General features: G+C 37.6%; 1 long non-coding RNA gene across 1 annotated transcript in view; it reads right to left on the bottom strand.

Annotated features, from left to right (window-relative positions):
- Positions 1–718, bottom strand: part of LOC149802099 (uncharacterized) — a 35,453-nt gene extending 34,735 nt beyond the window's left edge. Inside the window, exon 1 of the long non-coding RNA XR_016420784.1 lies at positions 188–718. This is a non-coding gene — a long non-coding RNA (uncharacterized LOC149802099). The remainder of the gene's footprint in view (positions 1–187) is intronic.
- Positions 719–18,436: the final 17,718 nt, after the last annotated feature.

Genomic DNA, 18,436 nt, shown 5'->3' with positions numbered 1-18,436 from the left:
GGTTACACGATATACAATCATGAATCTAGACTGATAATTAATTATCTCACGATGCCTTAGGTCTTAAAACGATTCGAATTGTGAACGTGTTTCAAAAAATATGCCAACTACTGTATATGTAACTCTTTATGTGTGTACTAAACTGTTTACACTCAAAATTGGATAATATATATTAGCATATACATACCGCCAAAAAGAGAAAGCTGAAATGGTATGGCCATGTCGCTAGAGCCAAAAGTATATCCACAACAGTCCTGCAGGGCAGGGTTAATGGTGGCAGAAGGAGAGGTAGACAGAGAAAAAAGTGGACTGACAACATCACAGAATGGACCAGGAAAAGTTCTGCGTAGACACAGGCATTGGCACATGATCGAGACAAGTGGAGGAAACTGGTCATATGTTCAGCAGCACAGCGTCTCGACGACCACACTAGGTCATGAGACTGACGATGATGATGATGATGATGATGATGATATAAGCATCCTTTCCTTTCGAAACTTCCAAGAGGATAAACAATTTATAAATTGTATATAAACTTTATAAAATTCATTTGTCTTTATATGGATTTTTACAATGACTTGAAACCATGAAATACTTATTTTTCTTTAACTTAACACACATAAAAATAAATGCAAGTAGTATATGCAGAAAGTTTGACTGCTGTGTTCCCTGCATGTATTAGGGCCATCCGGGTTATGTGAGCCTACATATCAATGCATTGCGCCAGTATCTTGCTGCAGTGTTAGAACAGCTGGTAATTATATATTACGTAAACTGGCTAAGGTTCGTTTTTCACATATAGATAGATATTATTAAACTTGCTTCACCAAGAGGCATGCTGCTGATAATGAATTCTCTTTCTGACCAATAAATTCACACTCATACCTACCTACCTACACACACACACACACACACACACACACACACACACACACACACACACACACACACACACACACACACACACACACACACACAAACACACACACACATACACACATACATAGATACATACATACATACATACATACATACATACATACATACAGACAGACAGACATATACGTTTTGTAAATTACAGTAATGCAAATTAAATCCCAAAATAGTCCAAAAGTTCTATCACCAGCCTTAATGAATAAAGTTCGAATTAGATTCCATTGGTGTTCGAAATAAGATCCAGCGCTGAAGGCATTAATGTGCCTGTAGTCCTGATTGTGGTATTATACATGTAGCCTGACGTGTGAGGATGTGCTAACAGTATTCCAATCAATCGCATGAGTATAATCCAAGATATCCTTGTCTGAATTCACTATAATTCCAAGTTAATATTTGTATTCAAGAATATTATTAGAGAGTAATGTTGTATTTACAGTGAATACAAATCTTATTAAATAATTAAATCCAAACGAAATACTGAACACAACAATAAGACTGATTTCTGCTTCAGGTGTTATTGCAGGAATGAGTAATTTTTCTCAGTTTAGTATAATGTTCTGGGATTTGTCTAATCTCCGTTAAAATCTTGTCTTGTTTCGTAATGTTAGCATTACTTTAGTCACATTCATTGGAATGTTATTGAGTTGTTGTCCTTGATTATATATAATTATAGCATCAATACAATACATACAAATTTACCAACACCACTAAAACAAGTAGATATTTATAATGCTCTGTATATAAATATCAGATATATGCATACATATAAACGGTACCTAGATACGGCGAGCTGTGTGTCATGTGAAGAAATACTCTTTTAACAATGCAACATCCTACGAGGCAAGCCGCTGCGAAATAATGTTACAATGTGGATTCATATGATGGCTCCATAGTGCAATCACCATGCTAATTTTTTTTTATACACCGTATATTGAGGCTCAGAACTTCTAGCAATGCTACCTTTTACCAACAATGTTAAAAATTTTGTCATGTATATTTTTCATCTGTTACTTTTTGGTTTTTCTAGATGACCAAGAATAGCCTTTAAAGCCGAGCAACCGCTTTTCTTGATGCCGTGGCACCCAAAGTTGGAAATCCTTTAACAGGCAGACGATCTACCACGGCTGTGTGGAGTTTAGACTCATGCCAGCTGCACAACTCGAAAAGACCGTACCAGGGTTTGAAGAATCCGTCCATTTCACAGCTTATTTCTGCAGCCCAACATCGCCGATATGCGGCCCGACGAAGACGAGCTGCTGTTACCACAAATTAACACCGCGATCTGACAGTGCATTGAAAGTGACATGCTTGGTGGTTACTGTTGTCACTTCGCTTAATGCGTTTAACTGGAACTCAAACTTTTGAAGTATATTTGCCGGAGTTACATACCAATAGCTAGGTGTATTTTTCCGCTGTCAATCATCAATATATAAAACACTAACAACTTATGTTTCGGGTGGGCTATTTAATCAGCCATGCGCCCAGCAGACTATAACAATGTTGACCGGCAAGACAAATACTATCAGCAGGCAAGTTTTATTGCATGATATCTACTTTCCAGTTAACGCGAATGACATCGACAAGTTCGAGCTCATCAACACGAGAATCTCTGTTACTGTCTTTGGTTGGGTGAACCGATACGATTTAGCGATACAGTATGGCCACAAGCGGTTGACCTACTTCTTATATCTGAAGTGAAAGGCGAATCCGCTAATTGCTACTATGTATAAGACCTAGACCAACTGATATATAAATACACCAGGTAAGAATACAATCGGTACGCCTGCTGAAGTTTCCCACAAATCTTCGTCCATGCTACTTTGCAAAAGAACGCTCATGCATCGTGAGCAACTGCAACGAACCTCCACGCCGGAGCAAGGTAAAAACTCCTTATGTTTGAAGTACCATCATCGCCAGATGCGTGTGTTGTGCGTTATCTAGGCCTTCGAACGTGCCGGTAGAAGGGCTCATTCGTGATCCAAGTTACAGATGCACATAGAAAACGCCAACAAGGTTCTGTGCGGCATTTACTACTAAGTCGCCAGTGCTGTATTGTGGAAAAATCCGATTGCCACTTTCATCCGGAGCCTCGAGTACGAGATCGAGTAGATCCGCGCGTTGTTCGCAGACCCAGTATAGCTATGTGAGCATCACGCATTCAGTCATTTCAGAAGACAAAAATACGGCAGGAAGCATCTAGGGATGGACTAGGTGAGTGATCAATTCCACGTCACAGGCAAGTATCGCGGCACGGCGCTAAACACGTGCAATTTTCCATTGCATCATCCTGGAATTAAAGAAACAAACTAAGGTGCTGATTGTAATACATAACCCGTATTGCTACGACAATCACATTCATATGGAGACCATCAGGACGACCGCCGCGGATGATATCAGTGTCATTCCAGCAACATAAAGTACATGGGAAGCTGCAGTTTGTGGACAGCCTCCGAAATGTTAATAGCAGCCTGGAGAAGCCCCCAGCCAACCTACATTAAAAATCACAAGTCATTTCACATAGTAAGACGTCTAATAGGCTACCACCAGGGCGTGTACAATATGACAACTTTGGCAGCTTGGAGCGTGTCTCGGAGATTCAGCTCCCCATATCTGAGGTTTTCTATTGCAGCTTCACAGAGCGGAAATCGATGCGCATGCTTTAAAGGTTTGGAAGCAGTTCGGGTTCCCAAACCTGGAAGATTACCATTAGCTCTACCTGAAAACGGACGTACCCCTGCTGCTGAATGTGATCGAGGCTTTAAGTGCCATCTCGATGACGAGCAACAGTTGTGACAACGCCCATAACTACAGTTCTCGAGGGATGAGCTGGTACTTCCATGCATCTTTAAGGGGATCCGTTATTGAATCTCGATGGTTAGTCGTTGTCAGGTGAAGTAAAACAACCCCTTTTGTGCCAGCCATGACCCCTGGAAACACAACAGCTGAGAAATCTACATCCATAACAGTAACCTCTACGATTGTGAGATATTGCGAAAGCTGTAGACTGGCTGGTTTTGTTTCGGTGGCAAACAAACAAATAGGCGAGTAGGAAGGACCCGATTCGACAAAGGCTTACATTCTTGAGTACCATCCGCTGAATACCGAAGCTGTGGCAATTCCATAAATGTGATCTAGTGGATATTAGAATGACCTTTTCGACCAGCTAGGAGACATGTTTACCAGTTACGAGAAGATCGTCCAGAATATGCAGTTCATAGATTATTACGTGGTCCACAACCAGAAACTTCAGCTCTATACTAGCCTCGAAATGCGAGTCACCAAGGTCACCAAGGTCCACCGGGCGTTGGAGTCTGATCAGAGCACGTGGGTGACGCAGAATGTCCAGCTTAACCGGATCAGGGGCCAAGAAGAGAACGAGCTAGAAAATAACTTCTTCGAAGTAAGGAATAATCCATCATCTACAAGACCGCGGAAAACTCTGGAATCTGGTTTCAAAGTCGGAAAATCTCTGACAGCAACTTCATCTTGGTCAATTGAACAAACTCCAACCTGAAGATCAGCCGCCCGATTTAAACGAGGAAGGTGGTCCTTGAACTCTCGAAGCTGTTGCTATATGACGTACAATGAGGTAAAGCGGTCCTAATGTACAGCGATACCGACGGCCTGCTATGCATGGAAAAGGAGGACCTATATCGGGACAGGAAAGTTTTGCCACTTTCTAGAGGCATCTGACGGAGTCTTGGCGGCCTTTGCTATCTATCTGGACACCGCCGCTCATTTCCAATAACCTCTAATTCCGCGACTTATTAGGCCCTCTTTCCGATGTCCACGCGTCCGCCGTCAGGTAGAGTTACTTTCAGCGAGGCAATGGTAGAGGTATTAGTCAAAAGCGGTCGCCTCGATGACGTTCAGGTCTTGAATTAGAACAACTTCGGCAGTGTGTCGGTCGATAATGTCTTAGCAGATACATTACGCTATGTCTTGCCGCTAGAATGCGACATCGACTCGATTGATAGGGCCTGCTGATACTGCACGGCCGGAGGAGTGTACCGGCACGGAAGCTTTCCGCGACATTGCCATCACCCTTGATCTCAGCATGGCCTTCTACAGTCGTGGATCTTCTTGCCACTCAGACCGCTCGTCTTTGGTTTGCAGCGTAGCCAAAGTGTTAGAAGTCTGGAGGGAAACTCAGGGCGTCTAATACAGGGATCAACATGGTCGACTTCTAGGCCAGAAGGCCAGAAATGCGCAAGTGTCACTGGTTACTTACGACTGTCAACGTTGCTGATCGTCCTGTCGGGCAACAGGAAGAGACAGCTTTTGCACAAGCGCCCTAACGCATTGGATGAAATGTGACATGCTGTACGCGGTTGCGCCCAGCGCGAGCTACCCAAAATTGATATTGTGATTGTGAAAAGTTTGACACTGACATTTGCGAACGCACTGCACTGCTGCGACGCTTTTGCGTCGTAGAAAAGTCAGTGAAGTTATTTCTGAAGCCAAAACGACCTGGACTACAGCAAAGACAATGCAATCATTTATGACGAGTTGATGTTGGATGTGCAGAAATCCCTACCAGTCTCTTCAGCCGTGGGAAGTACGAAAGGAAACGTGCTGTACCTGGCACAGAGCTCTGCCCACGTCCCGAAGTTGATCTGCGATTACACCAAAATGGTGGTCGTCCTGAGGGATCGACATTCATGGCTACTAAAGTGCACTCCACATGGTGCCCCGCCCCCATGAACAGGTGCTTGTTCTGTTGTTATGTCCGCAGTTTTGTCACAGTGCAACTAACCAGCACATGCCCGCAACCATCGTGGGTGGTCTGGAAATCGTGTCCTTGGGTTGTGGCCTGCTGTCACAGACCAGGGCTTGTGCCAGTCCAGCATCGTGTTGAGCTTTTCCTCAGCCAGGATGTGGATTTTGTCATGGTATTTTACCAGTTCAGCGAGTCGGATACGCAGCAAAATACGGGACGATTGGTCACGTAAAGGAGAAGGTCTACGCGAAGATAATCAGCGTGCTGGCTGACACCAGGAAGTGATTTAGAGTTGTGGTGTAAGCTGTCAGATGCCTACACCATAACCAAAGTGGCGTACCTCCTCAAGGATGTGGCTTGCCCCCAGTGCACTCTCTCCAGATAAGGAGCTACTGAAGCCTGTGGAAACGATTTATGCGTAAGGGGTGGATTGGGGTGGGGGTACGTGTTGTTCATAGTGGTTGGGAGTTGACGCACATTACGCATTCGAGATTCCATGCCACGACTCTAAGTTTTAGAACACTTTTGACATTCGGGTGCGACAAGGAATCCAGTAGTCACGCGCCAGATTTTAGACGAGCGCACTTGATCGATAATAACGATGAGGCCTAGATACGTGAATGATTCCTTTTGGGAGGAGGAATAACTCGTCTCAGACGATAAAGTCATCGCGGATATCATAAGCAACTACGAAGAACCTCACAGAAAAGTGAAATATGACCTTATATACGTCACTCACCTACTTCCAGTGACCGTGAATATCTACCTGAACCGCCTCATTGAGGCTAACCTTAGCAAGTGTGAATGGTCAGCAGCAATGCCATCACGCCTGACCATGTTGGGGGTATACAATCTCAAAGTCCTCTGTGAACGAGCTTTTGAAAATTTTCACTTATAACACTTATAACAATTTATAACACATCGAAGCAGGAGTTTATGGAATACTCCCATATGACCGTAGACCCATACACATCAGGCAGCTGAAATACGTCAATCCACCCACGGTTGGATGGCGATTACAGGGTAGGGTCACGTCAGGCTGTAACTGAGTTGTGTAAGCCACCAAAATCTTTCTGCTGCGTGTGCATAACATGCTTTCCCCAAATCGTGATAGCCATGGCAACAAAAGGACACCAAAGGTTTTCTACTACTAGAATCGAAGCTAGTGACAAAAGTGATCAGCGACAAGCATTATTACTTTTCACCAATTAATTTTCTATGGAAGGGGCAAATGTTGCATTTGCATATACGAGAAAATCGTATTAAGTATTAAGGTACTTTATTAAAATAATCACTATTTAGCTAAAATGGCATGCCAAAATAAAGAGATTTAAACAATCAGTAAAATCCAGAATAATTAATTGCTAAATTTGTATGCACGAAACGCTGCATATTGTAAGAAATGATCTAGTTCTACTACTCAGATGGGTGAAAACTGAGTACAATGACGACTAAAGGGAAATGAAAAACTTGTATCCCCCCAAAATGGAGTCAGTTTAAAACTTGTAGGTATACAAAATCCGAATGCTATAATCAATGATTACAAATATATTGTTACAAGTAGAAGACCATACATATACTCTTTTGTATAAAAGTTAGTATTAGGCAAAGAGCGTGAAACAGAAAATATATCCAGGTGTACAAAATATAAAAAGTATTTGTGTATAGCTGTTGACCAGGAATTGATTTGGCATCTAACGTCGCATATCAGATAACCAAAGACAGTGGCGGTAAAAAAAATTCTAGCTCTTACTTGAAAACAAGTCGCAGCTATAAGTATGCCAGGTATATTAGACTCAATCTGACATCAGCCATCAAATGTCAATGTCACAGTGAAATATAGCTAGCATTTGTGTTGAGATACTCCCAAGTAAAAGCTGAAATTAAACTATATTGGGTGGATCGTCCAATATCAGCGATGACATATAATGTAATGTAAAAGTAAAGCAAACACATTTTTTTCGGATACTGCTCAAAATTAATTTGAAATGAATACATCGGGTAGCTCAGGCATAATCGGACATCACGCGTCAATTATAATGTCCCTTAGAAGTCCAGCAGGTTTTCGTATAAACATTGTTGAGAACAATATGCAGTGTGAAACCATGAGTATGTCGGGTACATCAGGGATAATCTGACATTCTCCGTCAAGTATAAAATTCAAACTGAATAATACATGTTGTAGACAACTGTTGCCATTTTGAAGTACCTTTGAGAAGTGCACGTGCGAGTGAATATGTATATGTATAACTATTATTAAACAGAAGTATATAATATATAGAGAATATTTTCTTTTCCTACGTTAATGCCGGATATATTTTATAGTGTGGTACACAAATACATAGCTTCTGGTACCACAAGATGAAACACATTGGTATTAAAATAGGAAAGGGATATTTGCTTTTTTTAAAATCATCCTTGTTCCAGAACTGAATTTAAAAGATTAAACTAACTCGTTGGCACAACAAGCTCACCATAACACCATCCCCTTTTCGTGAATTCACCTTATTTATGTGGCCTGATCATACAAACAGACTTGACTGAATCTGTCGCAGTAAATTAAATGTTTGTCATTTTGTAAACTATTTGACCCTATATGAAAACAATGCAAGTCCGATTCAGCGATGAATCACAGCGGGTTTGTGAATAATGTTCAAGAAGTAAGGAGGAAAAAACTTTAGAGACGCCAGCGGCGTCTGGTCGAATTTCTGTATCAAAGAGTCATTTCCATGTCTGAAATAAAAGAAAGTTTCGATTTTAATTTGTTCTAGCAAAGTCTTTGCTTTTGTTGCTGCAGGTACAACGTTTGTAGGTACACAAAATCAGGCGTCGCATGACATAATGGGAAATCTTATATTTTCGCGTGTGAGAATATAAGGACATAATACGAAATTTATTTAACCAATAAGTCTCTATATTTCTCACTTAAGTATATAATAAATAAGAATATTTGTATATACTTTAGAACACTTATCATCGTATATTAACTTTGAATGTGTATATCGAAAACCTTTAGGTATACATTAATAAAGTCACCACCCATAGCACGTAATGGAATTTATCTTCTATAGCATTTTGAAATATTCGATTTTCTCTTCGATTTGTATGACACCGAATAGTTTTGTTAATGTTGCACTATATTGTTGCAAATACGATTCTGCATTAGGTGTATTTCATAAAATTATATAATAGTGTAATTTACATTTATCTGAGAAATTGGCATAGTAATTTTATTAATAGACATGTCTTCATCATCGATAAGTCAAGAACTGAAATTCTTCATTTAACGTAATAATAACAATAAAACTTAACCTCTATCAAGTATCAAATATTAATTATGGCAAATGCCGGGTTTAAGTCATGATTGGACAAACCATTATCGGGATCTGACCGATTCGGTGGCCTAGTGGTTAGAGCGTCATCCTCGGATGTGGGAGGTCGTGGGTTCGATCCCCGGCCGAGTCATGCCAAAGACTTGCAAAAATAATACTAACAGCTGCCTCGCTTGGCGCTCGGCATTAAGAGGTTAGTGTCAGGACTGGTTGGCCTGGTGTCAGGATAATGGAACTGTCTGCTACATGTCTGATAATGGAACTGTCTGCTACATGTCTGAGGCATAATGCCCTAGTGCTAGACATCACTATAAACTGTCACACTGCAGATATCGTAGCGATATGACTGAAGAATTGTTAAAGCTACGTTTAAAATCCAAATCACACACACACACACACACACACACACACACACACACACACACACTATCGGTATCCTAACTTTATATATGATGCCTACTAGATACAAAATTATTTCTATATGAGCGTGATTTAACCCAGTATTTCAAAACAGTATTCATCAGAAATATACCTGATTTCCCCGAACACAATATAACATAAGAATTAAACAGGCACATTACTTGTAGATACTATTGAAAAGAAGCTAAATATATAGATAAATTAGTGTCTAAAAAACAGAAGAAAAGCTGGAGGAATTCCAATTATTAACAACCAAACGACATGCTGCAGTTATAGATTTGCGGGTAAATAGCCAAAGAAAAGCCATCCTTAAGTCCCCATCAGTCTGTCATCTTCTACTTATGATCTTTGTGTCTTCGAGCCAGGAATAAAAATCTGCAAATTGGACAGACTACCGTTCTACAAGTAAAGGCAGAAAGATAAGTACTTTTTAGAAGTCTTCGTTTCTTCTTGTATAGTATCATTAGTGATACCATTCAGCATATGAGCACATCATGCAGACGGACGGATAAATAATGTATATATTTATTGACACTGTTCAAAGATAAACAAATCAATCAGGTATTAAGCGAACACATACAAATATGTTACAACAAAACATTCACCTTTTATTTCCTTTACTATGATCTACTTTTTTGCAATTGTTCCAGGGACAAAAAGTCCAACCGATAACAATCAAGATAGATAGACATTTTACAGGCATTCACAAGTTCTTTCGCATTTTTGCTTAAACACCAGGCATGAAATTCAATATTGGATTTTCTATTTACGTAAGGGAAAGGCATATGGTTCTAGCGTATGAAAATCCAAACTGTGCTTTTTATCCTTTACATCCACGATTCGAAGGTCATATTTATGAAGACTCAGAACAGAAACACTAGCTTTTGTTAAACAATAAACAATCCCTCCTGATTCGAAAACTAATGTCGTGATTCCACTGTAACAAAAATGTCAGATCGTTTCTTAATAGAATTAATACTGTCCATCTGATAGAATCATGTGAATCGTATAAAAATCTAACCAGAGAAAAGGCAACAGATACTATGGAAAATGCATATTGTTAGAATGTTATAGGAAACTTTAAATACTGAAAAAGCTGGCCTCAGTTATCATGTTTGGAAGATAGCCTAATTTGTTTGATGATCAAGGTTTGTGTTTTGTGTGGCTTAACACCGATTTTCATTATATGATAGGATATACATGACGGCAATTATATTGGTTGCTGGAATTAAGACCCCGTGATCAGCCACCAACACATGGGACGATTAAGTTTCTCACATATTCATGTTGGGCAAGCCGAGTAGTGTTAATATACGGCTTTCGCCCCCTCTAGCCCCTTTTGTGTCCTGACCCAAAGCCACAGCCTCTACCCATTATGACTTGGCAAGCAAGCTACATACAATGCGCAACCAGTGATGATTATGGCGACTGATTTACGGAAGTGAAGATTTGTCTAGTAATCCGACAATTTCGACCGCTTCGGTGGCCTAGTGGTTAGAGCGTCCGCCAAGGATGCGGGAGGTCATGGGTTCGATCCTTGGCCGAGTCATAGCACATTCTTACAAAAATGATACTAACAGCTGCCTCGCTTGACGCTCAGCATAAAGAGGTTAGTGTTAGAACTGGTCGGCCTGGTGTCAGGATAATGTGACTGGGTGGGACATCATGCTACATGTCTGCGTTATGATGCCCTAGTGCTAAAACATCACCATAAACTACCACACTGAAGAGATTGTGGCGATATGACTGAAGCATTTGTTAAGGCTACGTTTATAAATCCAAAATCACACACACATTTGACAATTTCACAGTTCCTTATTTGTGCTCGGAGTTGTCGGTGATATTCCATTTCCGCCATCACAATCTCGAAATAGGCCATGCTAATCATTTCATACTTGATTGCCACCGAATACAGTTTACTGATCGGGTTGAGACTGATTTGTGCATCTGCAAGCAGCTCCGCACAAACATGTAATCTTGAATGTTGTCGTATTGAAATTAATTTTCTCGTAAATTGTAATTCAAAAATCTTATAAAAAGTGATGTTTGTAAATGCTGTAGATCTTGTCATACTTGTCATATGGTTGGAAAACCCAATCAAAAGATACATAAGGCTCATCTACAACATATTCTTGCATTTGACGAACCATTTAGCAGAATAATGGTAGACTGTGTACCTAAGACCAAGTCAGATAACCATTTCTTGTTGACAACAATGTGTGCGTCAACAAGGTTTCCAGAGGAAATTCCTTTGAGCAATATTAAATCTAAACCAATAGTAAAAGCTTTGATAAAGTCTTTTACTCAGTTTGGCCTTCCCAAATCGGTCCAAGCGGGTCAAGGGTCAGAGTTTAGGTATGAAATTTTCCAGCTAATTATGCTTGAATTTGGCGTTCAGCAATTGAAATCAAAAGTGAAATTATGGTTTGACAACTACAATTTAGAGATTTTTTAGTCTATTAATAGATTTCTGTCTCTCTTGCTCATGCTTCAAAATTTTCTTCAGATTAGATATTACGGCCCTTACAAAGTTAAGAAGAAACTGAATGCATTAAATTATAATATTAGTGCTCCTGGGAGCTAAATAACTTACAAGAACAAATAAAATTTCCATGACGGTGTAATCGTCAATTTCAAACCTGTGAAACAACACCTGTAAAGGATGATCCCTCTCAAACAAGAATACTTGAAGAAGAAAAAAATCAGTATTTGCTGCAAAATGATTGCACAGAGCCTAGTAAAAATGACTGGAGTTCACCATGTATACTTGTTCCGAAACCAGATAACACTTTCCGTATGTGCACTGAGTATAGAAAGGTGAACAGTGTGACCAAAACAGATTCATTTCCATTACAAAGAATCGATGACTGTATTGATAAGATCGGAAATGTCACCAAATTTGACCTTCTGAAAGAATTTTGGCAAATTCCACTTACGGAAAGAGCAACGGAAATTTCGGCATTCGTGACTCCAGATGAACTTTATGAAATATAAAGTGATGTGGTTTGGGATGAAAGGGTCGCCAAGTACTTTTCAACGTCTAATGAATATGATTACCTCTGGCCTAGATAATTGTGATGCTTACATCGATGATGTCATCATCAACAACGACACCTGGAAAGAACATTTAGCGACAAATCGGAATTTCTTTGACAGACTCACTGATGTAAGTTTGGCAATTAATTTATCCAAACGTTAGTTCTGCCGTGTTTGTTTAACATTTTTAGGACATATCGTGGGGCATGGACAAGTTAAACCTATATATGCTAAGGTCAAGGCTATCTTTGAATTCCCTGTGCCTGTTAGTACAAAGCAACTGATGCGGTTTTTAGGTATGGCTGGAAACTATCGGTAATTTTTTTCCAATTTTTCTATTATTGCTTAACCCGTGACATATTTATTGAGTAAGAAAAACATGTTCCTTTGGACTGAAAAATGTCGGGAGGCTTTTGATAAGTTAAATATCATACTCAAAAGCGAGCCAGTTTTTACTGCTCCAAATTTCAGCCAATCAGTTAAACTGTTGATGCAAGTATGTTGGGGTTGGAGCAGTAGTGATTGAAGATGACGAAAATGGTGTTGATCATCCAGTGTGCTATTTTGCTAAGAAACTAAATAAGCACCATAGAAATTATTCAACAATCGAGAAAGAATGTTGGGCTTTGATATTGGCATTACAACAATTTGAAGTTTACATTAGTTCAGCTCCTTCTTCGATTATATTGTTTAGTGATCACAGCTCCCTTACTTTTATCGACAAGATGAAAAATAAAAATCAAAGAATATGAAGGTGGAGTTTGTTATTACAGGAATATAATATTAACATCAGGCACATCAAGGGAAAATATAATTTATTAGCAGATGCACTTTCCCGTGTATAGAAATGTATTTATTCACGTCCACTGTGTGTAATAGTTCTTATGTTTTTTTATTTTTTAAACTCATGTATAATTAATCCATGGTAAAAAGAAAGCTTTATCATATAAATCTTACTGTTTCTTTAAGGGGGAGTGTTATGTTTATTTAAATTAATTTATATTTGATTTAATTTAATTGTTTGTTTGTTAGTTTTAATGTTTTTCCATTAGATGCTATTGTAATGTAATTGTAATGTAATTTTGTTTACTGGAATTTAACATTTTCCAGAAATTAGTTTGACCTGACTGTTTTTGTCGTAAACACCTAATAATAGAACTCTGTATCTAAAGGCTGACCTAGTTCATGTCCTTGATTCAGAATCAGTAAACAACTTCTTTTCTTTATTCTTTCTCAGAGTAAAATCATTGGTTTTAGTCAAGGCCATACTGGGAGTACGTGATGTAAAGCTTATCACATGACCCTCATACGTAAACCTTTTGTGCGTCTTACCTTAGTGTAAAATCTATTTCTACAGAGAATATAGTTAATTGGTCTTTTAATCACTTAGACATCATGGTGTTAATTCTGTTGTGACCAGCTGGAGATAAATTTTAATTTTTCTTCAAATTATTTGGATTCTGAGAGATTAATATTTAAGTGCTCATATATAATTCTTGGACAAAGACATTTATTGAAATTTTATTCGGAATTCAAAACTGGTTCGACAAAGAACTGTAAATACATCAGTACGACACTGACTACGTGATCGGTTTCCATTTTGGATTTTCGTCGGGAATCGAACTTAGATTCATTAGAACATTTATTACTAGGACTTCTAATTTTTAATTCTTGGATTATCCTTTGATTATTTTTGGATTTTATTCTTATTCCGTCAGTACTTTTCCTCATTTTTACCTTGTTTGTCTCGGGAAATAAATTATTTGTTAAACTTTACAAAGCTTGTTTTCTTCACTTTTTTCTCACTGTTTATGAGAGCCTAAACACGTTACACAACCTATCTACAGCAAATGCCACTTGCGGTATCTCGAGTCATTTATAAAATACAATCGTGTTTACTGACAGTGTCGTTAATCTTTTAAGAGAATAAAAACACTTTACAGCATGTGCTTTTAGTGTCTCTAAACCTTTTCGCTATTTCATTTCTTTATTTTTTTTAAAAAAAACAGCTATTGACAGCCTTCTCCAGGCAAACAACACGAAGGAAAAAGATTAGTGTGTTTTTGACAAGACTCTATTGTTTGCGTGTGAGAGTCGATAGTGGATGAATTATGTAATTTTTGGTACATAAGATGGATTATGTTTGCTACTAAAACTTTCACATAAACATATCTTTGTAACACAAATCTGAGTTCCATATACAAATATTAGGTTTAAACACAACTGGTGTTTTCAAATCCTCGCGCGTGACATGTCATAAAATTTAATGCACTGGATTGAATTTTAAATCCCGTTTCATATAGGATGTCAGCTAACAACCTGGAAATAAAGCTACTTTTGTTCCCATTGCAATTTTGACATAATTTATTAATCATCGAATAAATGCTCAGACCGAATTTGCCATGTAGACACGTATTTAAATGGTTTAAGATATCAACCCGCGGATAATGCAGGCATAAGGCATAAAAACATACCGGTCTTATATCGTCTATTAAGTCAGCAGTAGATGGATTTATATGTATCACTACTTTAATTTAGCCAAGGAGCTCGTATCGCATCCCATTGCATCTGCTATGAAAATCATTAATGTAGTTTCGATGATTGTTCATGAAGATTTACTAAACAGTAAAGAATATTTATTTTTTGCACTCAGTATAAAGTAGCATTAAAACCTAAACAATAAAAAGGTGATTATTGAATTCAGTCTCATCGCTTTTTGCGCAAGATGACAAAGTAAAACGGTGTGATTCGGTCGGTTCAAGAAAAGATATTTGCACAAAACGTCATATCGTTTATTTCAAGTGCAACTGTTTACAGAAAATGCCAAATAGCCCCTATGCTGATTTTGGGACATGTTGTGTCCAAGATAGGACCTAAGATTCAGCTGAAATTTAAAATTAGTACACTGCCTTTCATGAAACATGTAGAAAATAACTAAAATATAAAAGGAATTTAATTGGTCATGTGAAGCATTTCAATAGTGTGTTCTTCTTCATGTCTGGACAATATTTTTTGATTGTTATCAGATCGAGGATATTTTTATTCTAAATTGCAAAGATTGCATATTGTGTGGGACTACAATCGCTTGTTTACACTGTTTATGTTTATGCGCGTTTGTGTTTAATCTAATAACACTATATCAAACACCAAATGTCGTATACATTAATTTAATGTAAGTAAAACAAAGTCTGGCATATTTTATTTAAATCTTACATAATTATATTACTAACACCTCTTAAAATTATGATTTCATATTCTTAATTCTGTATACCGCTTTCGGCTATGATTTTGCATTCTTAATGCCTTTTTCAGTTAGAATTTTATATTTCTAATGCAGTCCATGGAATACTATTTACATCTGTGTCGTCTTTAACAAATAGTGAATATATATATATATATATATATATATATATATATATATATATATATATATATATATATATATATATATATATATATATATATATATATATATATATATATATATATATATATATATATATATATATATATATATATATATATATATATATATATTCACTATTTGTTTAAGACGACACAGAAGTTAATAGTATTCCATGGACTGTTAATTGTTCACGCTTAGTGCACAAATATTTAATATACACGTACGTTATCACAGTCTTAAAACTAGAGGTTGCGTATATATTTGCGGTTTGATGGATTGCGTAGTGGCAATGCTTTCCAGCCTATAATCTTGTTCGTAATTATTGTGAACTTTCAAAATTTTCATTCCCTCCTTGTCCATATGAATTAATAACACTATTCACAGAATGGCTAATAAATTTAATTAACAAGGCAATTTTCATGTCTGAAACTGGCTTTTACAGCGAGTGGTGTTGTACAATATGGATACAATATTTTCAAATAACAGCGCCTATTGCTCTTTTCTAATTTCTCTGGGACATTTCAGCTTCGTCATTGGAAGACTTTAATGGTCATTCTTCGAGTTAAATTGTAATCAGACTATTTGAGCAAAGACATCTGAATTTCTACTGTGTAGTTTCCAAAGAGAGCGTGAAATATTATGCCTAGTGAGCAAACTACCAAATATTACAAAGCTTGGATGGAAAGGCCGATATAGCAATTTGTTTCCGTCATTAAGATGCCTGTCGTTAATAATACTCAGATAATTTTGTACACAATCAACTAATCATGTACAAAAGTACATTATTGTCTTCTTTCCTGAAAACCTATCTATTTCATCATTATTGTTTCCACAAACAGTATCTTCGAGTGTTGGGCTGACGTAAAGAATGACGAGGAAACGATACTTGGATGAAGGATTTCACGGACAGAGGTAAACGGATCACGGACAGTGGCAATAGATCACGGAGAGAGGCAATAGATCAAAGACAGTGACAACAGATCACGGACAGTGGCAATAGATCACATACAGTGGCAAGAGATCACGAACAGTGGTAACAGATCATGGACAGTGGCAATAGATCACGGACAGTAGCAATAGATCACGAACAGTGGCAATAAATCACATACAGTGGCAATATATCATCGGCAGTGGCAATAGATCACAGTGGCAATAAATCAGGAACGGTGGCAATGGATCACGGACAGTGGCAATAGATTACGGTAATGAGAATGTAAGAAGCTAAGAAAAGACCTCCGATATGAAAGAATTTTGGTATATGTTTCATGAAATATAATGTAATGTGGTTGCTTAGTTTTATTCTTACAAAAAATATTACAAATAAATATTTGATAACAAGAATACTCTACTTATTGTGATGGATAGAACCTAAGGATATAGATTGGGTGGACAATAATATACAATTTGGGCAAAATGAATATTCTTTAAGTTTGAACATTATATTTTATGAAATAGATTCTTTATGTTGATATTTAATAGTTTATTCCGGTTTAAATTATTTTTCTGAACAGAGATAAGAACAAAATATATAACGGAATGCCTGACACGCTAAAAAGCGAATATCTACGTGTTTTGAATAGTTATTCAAAAGCATTTTGCTGTCACCATTGGCGAAAATCTAATAAAACGTAACTTTTCTTTATATGATATAAATTTTGTTCAGGCAAAACAATTGGATTTGCACAGATTTGTCTCTATTCTATATCACTGCGATTGAAGGCTGCAATACTATATCGATAAAAAGAAATTCCGAACAATTTTACAATATTTTTAGAACAGCGACCTTTTACAAATTTGTATTGTACATTTAATGCTTTAGATTGTGTACTTTATCAAAATAATTAATGGGTTTATACGCAATGAAGAGAGTTTATTTCGTTAACACAGTTCTTACACGGATTGATGCAGTCTACATTATTAGGGTGGATGTACTACAGTAACAAGACAGAACAGTCAACATACATCAGTGCGTACCATCATTAAACAACATATAAATTAATATGAGTTTTCTTGTATGGAGTTTTATTTATTATTTTGCTGGTTTCTGCATTCGGACGTCAATTTTATGTGTTGGCATGGTTGCAGTCTATTTCGGTAACAGCCGGTTTACCCAAATTTAGAATGACACTGAATTTCGGCTTTCAATCGACGATAATCATTTCCTGATTTCAGATACGATTATGATTGTTAAAATCGCTTCTTTAAGGTCATGTAGTTTCACTCACTGATATTTTGCATGACACATGTGGAAAACTATATCTAAAAACATTAATTCTAAAAGCCTGCGTTTTGTTGTTTGGGGTTTATTTTTAGACATTCTTGATGGCGTCTCCTCATTGATTATTTCGATGTATACTAGAGCAATTTTTCTCCAGTCTTTTCGAGTATGAGGACCATTCTTAAATTGAAACAATTTCCCGGACCCCCACTAGTTGTACTTTTGGAATAACCCCGTGCTCTCCTGGTTCCGCGGCCCACCACTGGTTGGTAACCACTGTACTATAGGGTCGACAGTCTTAATACATTTTAAGATTAATTCATCCTGAGAGAGAAAGACAGAGACAGAGACAGAGAGAGAGAGAGAGA

Source organism: Sinohyriopsis cumingii, chromosome 4 (assembly GCF_028554795.1).
Source record: "Sinohyriopsis cumingii isolate HCF-2022 chromosome 4, ASM2855479v2, whole genome shotgun sequence".
NCBI classification, from domain to species: Eukaryota; Metazoa; Mollusca; class Bivalvia; order Unionida; family Unionidae; genus Sinohyriopsis; species Sinohyriopsis cumingii.
This window is presented reverse-complemented; position numbering and strand designations above follow the sequence as displayed.